Below are 10251 nucleotides of genomic sequence, written 5' to 3' on the forward strand. Positions count from 1 at the left end.
TTTGATCGAGGCAGGAGACCTAAACGATAGGACCACAATTGTGTATAGGAAACAGAGAACGATGGGGAATATCGCAGGGTTAACTCCTCTTCAAACTTAACTGACGCCTTGATTTAACTGAAAAGTTAGTCGAGGCATACAGAATGTAGCTGAGGTACTCCCTACATATCTGCCCCAAAAATGTGCCTTCTTAGTCTAGTAAAAGCCGGTCAAAAACAGAGAGAAAGTGCTCTAAATTCTCATCTTCTTCCCGACAGTAGACACCTATCTTATCCACATTATGGTCCCATGGATTATGCTGTGTGATCAATCTACATATTCAACTTGATAAGAAATTCCGCTACTGTCGGCTTTTCAAGAAGCACGATAATGTTACACAGATTTAAATGCTACACCAATGGTCCCTGTGTCTGTCCTACACGTATTCTCGTGTTAATACACCCAACGGTTCCTGCTTAACTCACTAGTTCTACTAAAAATTTTCAGCATTTTGGAAATTTTTTTGTTGGAAAATGAAAACGAATTTTTTTCTCAACATTTTCGAAAAAAAAAAAGTTTTACTAAAAATTTTCAGGAAAATCATTTATTCGAGAAAATTTTAAATAAAACATTAAATTTTTCAAAAACTAGAAAAAAAAGGGTTTACTAAAATTTTTAGGAAAAAAATAGAAGTCTTACTATAAATTTTCAGCAAAAAAAAGTTTTTTTACAAAATTTAGAATAAAATTGATTTTTTCAAAAACTACAAAAAAAAGCGTTTTAGTAAAACCTTTCAGGAAAAACATTTTTTTTAGAAAACTTTGAAGAAAATGAAATTTTTGAACAAAACAAAACAAAAGTTTTACCAAAAATTTTCAGCAAAAAAATTTGTTTCTTTCGAAAGTTTTCCAAAAATATCAACGAAAGAGCTTTTTTCAAAAACTGCAAACAAAAGTTCTACTAAAACTATCCAGCAAAACAAATTTGTTTTGGAAAATATTCTTTTTGGAACATTTTCGAAACAAAAAACAAAAACAGAGTAAAAAGTGTGTTTTTGAAACATTTTTGAAACACAAAGTTTTTCAATAAATTTTTAGGAAAAAAAAATATGTTTAGAAAATTTTGAAGAAAAATTTGAATTTTTCAAAAACTACAAAACAAAAGGTTTACTAAAAATGTTCAGCAAAAAAATTTGTTTCTTTCGAAATATTTCCGAAAATATCAACGAAAAGCATTTCATTTTATTGAAAAATTTTAGAAAAAAAATTTTTTGGAAAATTTTAATATAGAAAACATTTTTTTGGAAAATTTTAGAAAAAAATTTTCGGAACATTTTTAAAACAAAAAGTAAAAAAACAGAGAGAAAGCGCGTTTTTGGAACATTTTCGAAACAAAAGGTTTTACAAAAAAATTTTAGGAAAAACAATTTGCTTAGAAAATGTTAAAAAAAATTTAATTTTTCAAAAACTACAAAAAAAACAGGTTTACTAAAACTGTCCAGCAAAAAAAAATGGTTTTGGAAAATATTTTTTAGAAAATTTTGGAAAAAATTTAATTTTTCAAAAACTACAAAAGAAAAGGTTTATACAAAATTTTCAGTAAAAAAAATTTTGGAAAATGAGAAAAAAATTGTTTTTGGGAAGCTTTGAGTTTTTTGGAGTTTTGAAAAATTCACTTCCGCAGGTTTTTTCCTTTTTTCGAAAAAAAAAAATTTTTTGCTGGAAATTTTTAGCAAAACTTGGTTTTTTAATGTACAATTTCTCCTAAAAAATTAAGAAAAGGCTAAGGTTTTAATGTAAAAAAAGGTATTTCACTTTAAAAAACTCCATACAAAATTGAATAAATTGCAAAATTATAAAATTTTTTTTTACATTTTTTTTAGTTTAGCCTTATTAAATGCAAGGCTTAAGCCAATTTTAAGCAAACTTTATGAAATTCTTAGACCAGTAGATATGGCTCGCTCTCATACCAATACATATGACTCCATACAATTTTAGAATAATACTTAACCAACAAGCGATTTATCGTTATAATAGCTGAATGTAATTCTGAAGATTTTAAAAGAGTGGCGGTTCTGCCTCAAAGAAGCACACTAGGTCAAGGTTGTGCCTCATATGCACATCAACAGGCATTCCAGCAAGCAGAAAAATACTGGCAAGCACTTTTGCATAGAATGCTGCTTTACTTAGACCTAAGCAATGCCCTTAACAGGCAACAAAAATGTCGGAGGAACACTTACTGGTCGGTGCAGAATGGCTTGCCAACTGGCATATAAAAGTCAACGAACTAAAACGCAAACATGTCACAGCCATAATAAGGCCACAAACGTGTCCGGTAACCAAATTACACAATATGAGTATACGAGGGTTGTTGATTATATTTTTAGATAGGCAAAAAAAAAATAAATTTGTGTAATTTCTTTCAAAATGTTTTCGGTGCACTTGCAATCATTTGAAACACTTTTTCCAGTAGTTTAAGAAGTTAATAGAAAATAAATGTGAATCTCAAGAAAGCAAAGTGCAGCCACATGATATTCCAGCAGTTTACGAGTTTATTTGCCTGTACTGCCAGTTCTACAACTAGTCGTATCAAATTGTCACAAATTTTTAAGTTTTCCAGCCAGCTTTTTATGTTTATCTTTCAATTAATTATTTTTTATTTTTTTTTTATTGGTGAAGAAACTCTCCTTAATGTGGCATGCAATGTCTGCTTTATAGAGCAGAATGAAATTTAATCGCGTGTGTCACTTTACTGAAATAGGTATTGTAAATTTTAGTTCCTAAGAATGCTAGTCTACTAGCGGAAGTGCTCACATCTTCGGATTCCAATCTCTGTACACTTGACATATGGCTTTACCGCAAGATGTAGAAAGCGATTGTTCCTGCAACAGAACTAAATCGCTCAGGTACAACATTTTTATGGGCGTCCAATCAATGATATGTGCCGATATGACGCTCAAATAACCGCATATTTAGTTCCAGTTTTTTTAACCTCATAAAAAAGCGAAGTGTATTTTGACAGACGATTTTATGAATTTCCTATGTTTGGTTTGCTTCTGCTGATTTGAAGCCGACGCTCAAACGTCTCCCAATAAGGCTAATATACAATAATTTTAAATTTTTTTAAAGTAGTTTAGCAGGATTGCGCATTTTGCACTACCAATAATTACACTATCACTAAGTTTTTAGTGGCAATTAAAATAAGGGTTTCATCATCACTTAATCTTCAATTCACTAAATCCGCTTATTTATTAATTATTTCGTGCGCTATGCCGAAACCAGATTTTTAATATTGAATGTTCAGTGGCAAAAAGTAAGGTGAATTTTTGTCAAACTTCGCGGGATTAAAATTTCGCTCTAGTTATTATTTTCATGAGTTGGCAGCACTGTTAGTAACATCTGGGCCAACTTTCATGTGAATGTCATTATCAGTAATATACTTACGCTTGTGTTTACCAAACGGCCAAGAGTGCATTTTTCGATTTTTACAATGTCTGATTTGATTGAGCAGAGAAGTGCCATCAAATTTTGTTTGCGGAATGAAATTTTGGCTGCGGACACATTTAGCATGTTGCAAAAGGCATTTGGTGATTCGACCATGTCGCAGAAAAATGTTTTTAAGTGGTACAAAGACTTCAAAGAGGGTCGAGAACGTGTTGATGACTTGGAGCGCTCCGGACGACCATCGACGTCAACAGATGACCCACACGTCAATAAAGTGAAGGAGTTAGTGCTCAAAAATCGTCGGTTGACTGTTAAAGACCTTACTGATATGATCGGAATATCAGAAGGATCTGTGAAAACCATTTTGAAAGACCATTTGCGCCTACGAAAAGTCAAATCTCCTTTGGTACCGAAAACTCTCCATTTCTTGGAAAAAAGTCGTCGCGTTGATGTGTGTGAAACAATGCTTTCAGACTATCAGGACAAGCTCAAATGCATCATTACGGGAGATGAGACTTGGATTTATGCTTACGACCCTGAAACAACCGACCAATCAAGTGAATATCGGTCTGGCCTCGAAAAGAGCACGTCAAAGTCGTTCAAAAATAAAGGTAATGATAACAGTTTTTTTCGATTTTCGTGGTGTGGTGCACTATGAATTCCTTCCACCTGGCCAAACTGTTAATAAGGAATATTATTTGAGCGTTATGCGTCGTTTACGTGAAGCCATTCGTCTAAAAGGACCAGAATTATGGGCCAACAACTCTTGGTTTTTGCATCACGATAATGCACCGTCTCACACTCCACTCGATCTTCGTGACCATTTCTCCAAAAATTCCACGCATATCGTTCCGCAACCACTGTATTCGCCTGATTTGGCTCCGTATGACTTCTGGCTATTCCCAAAACTCAAGAGACGATTGATGAGATAAAAGCTGAATCGAAGAAGGTGCTGATGGCTATACCGGAAATGGACTATTTGGCATGTTTCGGGGATTGGAAAAATCGTTGGCATAAGTGCATTTCATCGAGAGGGGATTATTTTGAAGGGGATGAAATTGATTTACAAGAATAAATAAAGATTTTTCATTTTACAACCAAATTCACCTGACTTTTTGCCCACAGTAATAATTGGCGCGTACACCCTTTTTGGGTGTTTGACCGAGCTGGTGGTGTGCGTCTTGATGTTGTTCCACAAATGGAGGGACCTACAGTTTTAAGCCGACTCCGAACGGCAGATATTTTTATGAGGAGCTTTTTTATGGCAGAAATACCCTCGGAGGTTTGCTAGTGCCTGCCGAGGGGCGACCGCTATTAAAAAAATGTTTTTCTTAATTTTGGTGTTTCACCGAGATTCGAACCTACGTTCTCTCTGTGCATTTCGAAAGGTAGTCACGCACCAACCCATTCGGCTACGGCGGCCTGATAATAATTGTACATTATTAGATGAAACTCGACCGATTAGGCCACATACGAAGTGTGTTCAAAAAGTTTCGCGGATTTTTTGTTTTTTCAAAAACAATTTATTTTTCATTAATATCTATTTTGTTCCCTTCAAAGTAATCCCCATTAGATATTATGGATGAATTAATTTATCGCTCATTCGGACCAGTGGATTGGAAAAAATACTGCTAAATGAAGTTACGAAAATGGTAATCTAGTCCCACTAATCACCAATTGCACTAAGGAGGTGTCACGAAAATCAGCTGATATTGTCAAAATCGTTGAGTCGGAGCAATGTAACGGTATCACGATAGGTGCCATCCCATTGTTCTTCCAACATTGATATGTGGTGCTTGGTACTGCCAAGAAAATGATTTTCTATGCACAAAATCAAATCTTTGTTTCATAAATTTTTCAGATTACAGGGCACTTTTATAAAAATTTATCACAAAACACACATTTCGTGTATCTATAAAATTATACAGATTTTTGTTTACTCACCCATTGTACTGATGATTATCGTCTTTCTGCTGCACGCCGGCTACTTTTACGGATTTCTTTATCCGCCACTGCTGGTACCTACAAGCAATATATGTATGCATGTATGCGTGTATCCATTTTTATTGTTTGAATGCATGTACATATGTGTGTGCACACACTATCTTCCATCAGCATCGACTAGCCACTGACTAAGTGACTAAATAACCGCCTCACTCAATGACTGATTGCCTATCGGACTATCTGCCCGCTACGTTGTAGGTGTGTGACTGCATACGAACGGAGGGAATAAACAAAAAAATAAGTACGTAAAACGCAGAAAAAGTATTTACAGAAGTCAAAGAAAACATCGTACATTTAAACTGCGAAGCTACGCTTTGCTTCCCGCTGTTTTTCTTTTCTTTTATTTGTCGCCATATTAAATCTTATAATTCTTATAGTAGTGTAGTTATGATTTCATTGTCTTGTTCGTTAGTTGTATTTATTTATCAGCTTTGCTGCTATTTGCCGTCTGGCTATTATGTTGCTCTTAGGTTGTCCATAGCTGTGCTTTGTTTTACGTTCACTATTACTGATTAACTGCATCAGTACTCCAACTCGTCGTTTTTCGTTACTTGAATATGCAAAGTGACTTTTAGTAAAGTTTTTCACATAAATTTTGCAGGAAAAATTTTAATTGCAACATCCAAGGTGTCTTGCTTTTCAGTAAAAAAATTCCTCGATTGTAGTTAGACAGTTTTTTATATGCTTGCTTCAATGTTAGGTAAAATTAGGTGGAGATGAATGTTTACGTTTATCATAATCTAAACATAAAATAAACATAAAAAGCAGGCACTTACATAGGTATACACAATGTAACCACCTTCGGTACTATTCGAGGCCGTTTAGAAACTTTGTTTAAGTAGCAAATGGCAGATAGGTAAGTGAAATAGTTGAAGTACGGGGATAGCTCTAAAGTGCTGCTTTGATACCATGACAAGACCTCCAAAGGGTAGATATCTACAACCAACCAGAGCTGTTGATGTACGAGTAATAGGGAAGGTTGGGGGAGATTTAGGTTGGCGCACTACCCAAGGCTGTCCAAAAAAAGAGCACCCAGCGACATTAATCGTCAGGCTGCGAAACCCGGCATTTATAGAGAAAGCGCTAAATAATCCCCTTCTCTGAAAGGTCCCCACAACTTTGGCCCTTCGACACTCACGCCTCGCTAGAAAATGGCAAACCTCCAAGGGTACGAGTATTTAAGCCATGAAAAAGCTCCTCTTAAGACCGATCTGCCATTTCGAGGCGCTATGGCTAGGTAATATCACTAAACTGGGGAGGGTGCAACGGACTGCATGCTTTGGCATCACCGGAGCATGTAAAACTTGCCCCAGTGCTGCCCTGAATGTCCTTTTGCACTTACTTCCCATCGACTTCTCCGTCAAAGTTCCGCAGCTCAAAGTGCAATCAAGTTAAAGGAGGTTGTCCTCTGTCGACAATCTCCCAAAGACATGGTAGCATTTTCGGGCAGTGAACACCGTATTTCTCCGAACTTCGAACAGATCTCTCTATCCACAAACTAGAGTTTGAGGGTCGTGCAATCTTTCCAAATAGGCAGGATTGGCTCGAGGGGGAAATCTGCACCGAAGCTTGCACCTCTGTCTTCACTGACGGTTTCAAGATGGAATCGGGAGTCCTATCAGGGGTTTTCTCTAAATCAGCCAATTTATCTATCTCCTTTAAACTGCCGAACACTGCTAGTATTTTTCAAGCAGAAGTCTTTGCAATGCTGCAGGTATGCAAAATGCTTAAGGAACACGGGAGCGAGGAAGATATTAATTATGGCTTATTTTACCTCCACATCAAAAAGTAGAAAAAAATCGGTTTTTTCAAAATTGGTAACCGCTACGGAAAATCCGGATTGATTTTTGAAATTATAGTGATGTAATCCTTTCAAAATGAGTTTATGCGATGAGGCATCCCTTGGAATGCTGGAGAGAAAGCTTCTGCGGAAGATTTTTGGGCCTTTGCACGTTGGCAACGGCGGATATCACAGGCGTTGGAGCAATGAATTGTATGAGCTTTACGACGACATAGGCATAGCGCAGGGAATAAAGATTCAGCGGCTACGTTGGCTGGGTCATGTCGTCCGGATGGATACAAACGCTCCGGCTCTGAAAGTATTCGATGTGGTGCTAGCTGGTGGTAGCAGAGGAAGAGGAAGACCTCCTTTGAGTTGAAAATATCAGGTGGAGAAAGACATTACTTCACTTGATGCTTACAACTGGTGGCAGTTAGCACGAGAAAGAAACGACTGGCGCGCTTTGTTAAGTTCGGCTAAGATCGCGTAAGCGATTATTGTGCCAATCAAGAAGAAGAAGAAGCAATTACAATTTAAGCATAAAAATGATTAGTTGACTTGCTTTTTTAGAACAATGGCATTCATTTACATGAAAAAAAGGAAAGTGCTCAGTTTTTTCCCCAGGCTAGCACAAAGTTGATTAGTTTGTTAAGCCCTTCTGGCTTTATTCAAATTTAGAATATAAGCACTTATTTGAAATTCAGCTGCCTTGCAGTGAAGACTTTATGCTATTTCTACAACAACCAAAAACAAAAGCATCAACATCCGATCAATTTTTTCACCAACCGCATGCATCAACAAAAATTACCTTATTTCAGAGAATTTCAGAACCCATCAACGCTGACAACTCAACATGTCCTTATCTCTTAACGACGCCACACAATTTAATTTATTGTGCTCAATTCATGTTAGGAAAACAATCAACCTTATCGGAAGCAAAATTAACACTAACAAATTATTGCCTACTCTCCACAAAGCCATTAGGCAAATTACTGTAAATAGGCAGTCGAAAGAGCGCTACTTCAGAAATTTATTGTCCTTATAAAATTAGTAATTAATGATTATGAACGGAACATGTGCGTGTAATGACTGATGTATAACTTCAAACAACAACAACAATAGTAGGGTTTTAATATTCTAAACAATACTGACATAATAAACTTTGAATTTTGTAGTAATTTTGTAGATGTGTGTGTGTGTGGTTACTTTTGTGGCACTTTTTTTTTGACAGGAATGATTGTTTTTACATTTCTACAAAACGGAATGAAATTCGTGATGCCACAGTTTCAAACAACCATAATAACGACCGTAATGAAATGTACTGGAGTTGAACCAAACGAAAAATAACGTAGTTAAATGCTTCAGTTCATATCAGTTATTTAATAGATGAAAATCAACAACAAATAATTACATATTTCTTTTGTTCGCGCGAAATTTTCATGTGGAATTGGCAGAGCAGTGAAATTAAACAAATTTGTAGAACAACAATTAATTACCACTTTTCGGCTTTTAAAATTAATGTGTTTAAATAATAATTGCATGTGTATTTATTTTCACAATCAGTCTGATATTGAATTAAAGAAAATTACAATTTTTTTTGAATAAATTAAAATTTTTGTTTTTCGCAAACTGTAAATCCGTTTTTATTTACTTCGGACCATCGCACAGCCAACCAAAAATTCGATAAATTTCTGATATTTGTTTCGGTGAGGTAAATATTTGTTTTCACAAGTACAGTTCACAAAACACCCAAAATTTATCAATAAAACGCAGATGGTTAAGCGATGGTTAAAGGAAAATATTGGTTTGTAGGAAATTATTGTCACTTCTCTTTATTATAATAATATAATATTAGTATGGCTCAATTACGTATAAAACAAAATACGCGGTCTCGGCGGAACACCTCCATCCGATGGTCCAAATTTTCGATGTATCTCATCCTTTAGTTATTGAATTGTTGCTGGCTTATCAACGTACACCTTTTCTTTCAAATAACCCCAAAGAAAGAAGTCCAACGGTGTGAAATCACATGATTTTAGCGGCCAATTGACATCGCCGCGTCATGAGATTATTCGGCCATCAAATTTTTCGCGCAAAAGAGCCATTGTTTCGTTAGCTGTGTGACAAGTGGCACCGTCCTGTTGAAACCACATATCGTCCACATCCATATCTTCCAATTTGGGCCATAAGAAGTTCGTTATCATCTCACGATAGCGAACACTATTCACAGTAACTGCCTGACCGGCCTCATTTTGGAAAAATACGGCCCAATGATGCCGCCGGTCCATAAACCGCACCAAACAGTCATTCTTTGTGGGTGCATTGGTTTTTCGGAAATCACTCTTGGATTATCATTCGCTCAAATGCGGCAATTCTGCTTATTGACGATGATGAAGTGCGCGATATCCATCATCCATTTGAACGCCCGTTTTCATAATAAGCCTGAATAATTTAACGCGTTGCTCGATTGCATGTCTTTCCATGGTTCAAATTGAGTTAGTCTGGGATTGAAAAATGTCGAATGAAATGCAGAAAAAACTTGACGTTTAGGTGCGATTCACATTGACCATCGGCCCTTGAAATTTAGATCGTCAACCGTGACGACTCTATTCTTTGCGTTCGAGCGCTGGGAGAGGTATAGTTATGTTGCCGACTTTAGACGCGTTTTTCTCAAAACTATATTTTTCGAATTGGCGTACACGATAACTCGAAAATTTATTGACCGATCTCCATGAATTTTTGCGCACATCTTTTTTATGATATTATTTTCTATGTGAATTTACACGTTTTCGAAAATTTTTCGAAAAAATAATTTTTTCGAAGCAAAAATAGTAGGAAAATTCGCCCCACAATTATTTTTTTAAGCATTTTATTCCGCGATTTTTTTCCATTTTTTTTGAAATTCATATAGAAATTATGACATTAATAAAGAAAAAAATTTTTGGGTTTTTGTATTCAGGTCACTGACGCCGATGACACAATGCCCGCCACAATGTCCGCAATTTTAAATGATTAAAATAAAAAAAAAATGTTATGTTGTTTTAA

Source organism: Anastrepha obliqua, chromosome 2, assembly GCF_027943255.1.
Source record: "Anastrepha obliqua isolate idAnaObli1 chromosome 2, idAnaObli1_1.0, whole genome shotgun sequence".
Taxonomy (NCBI): Eukaryota; Metazoa; Arthropoda; class Insecta; order Diptera; family Tephritidae; genus Anastrepha; species Anastrepha obliqua.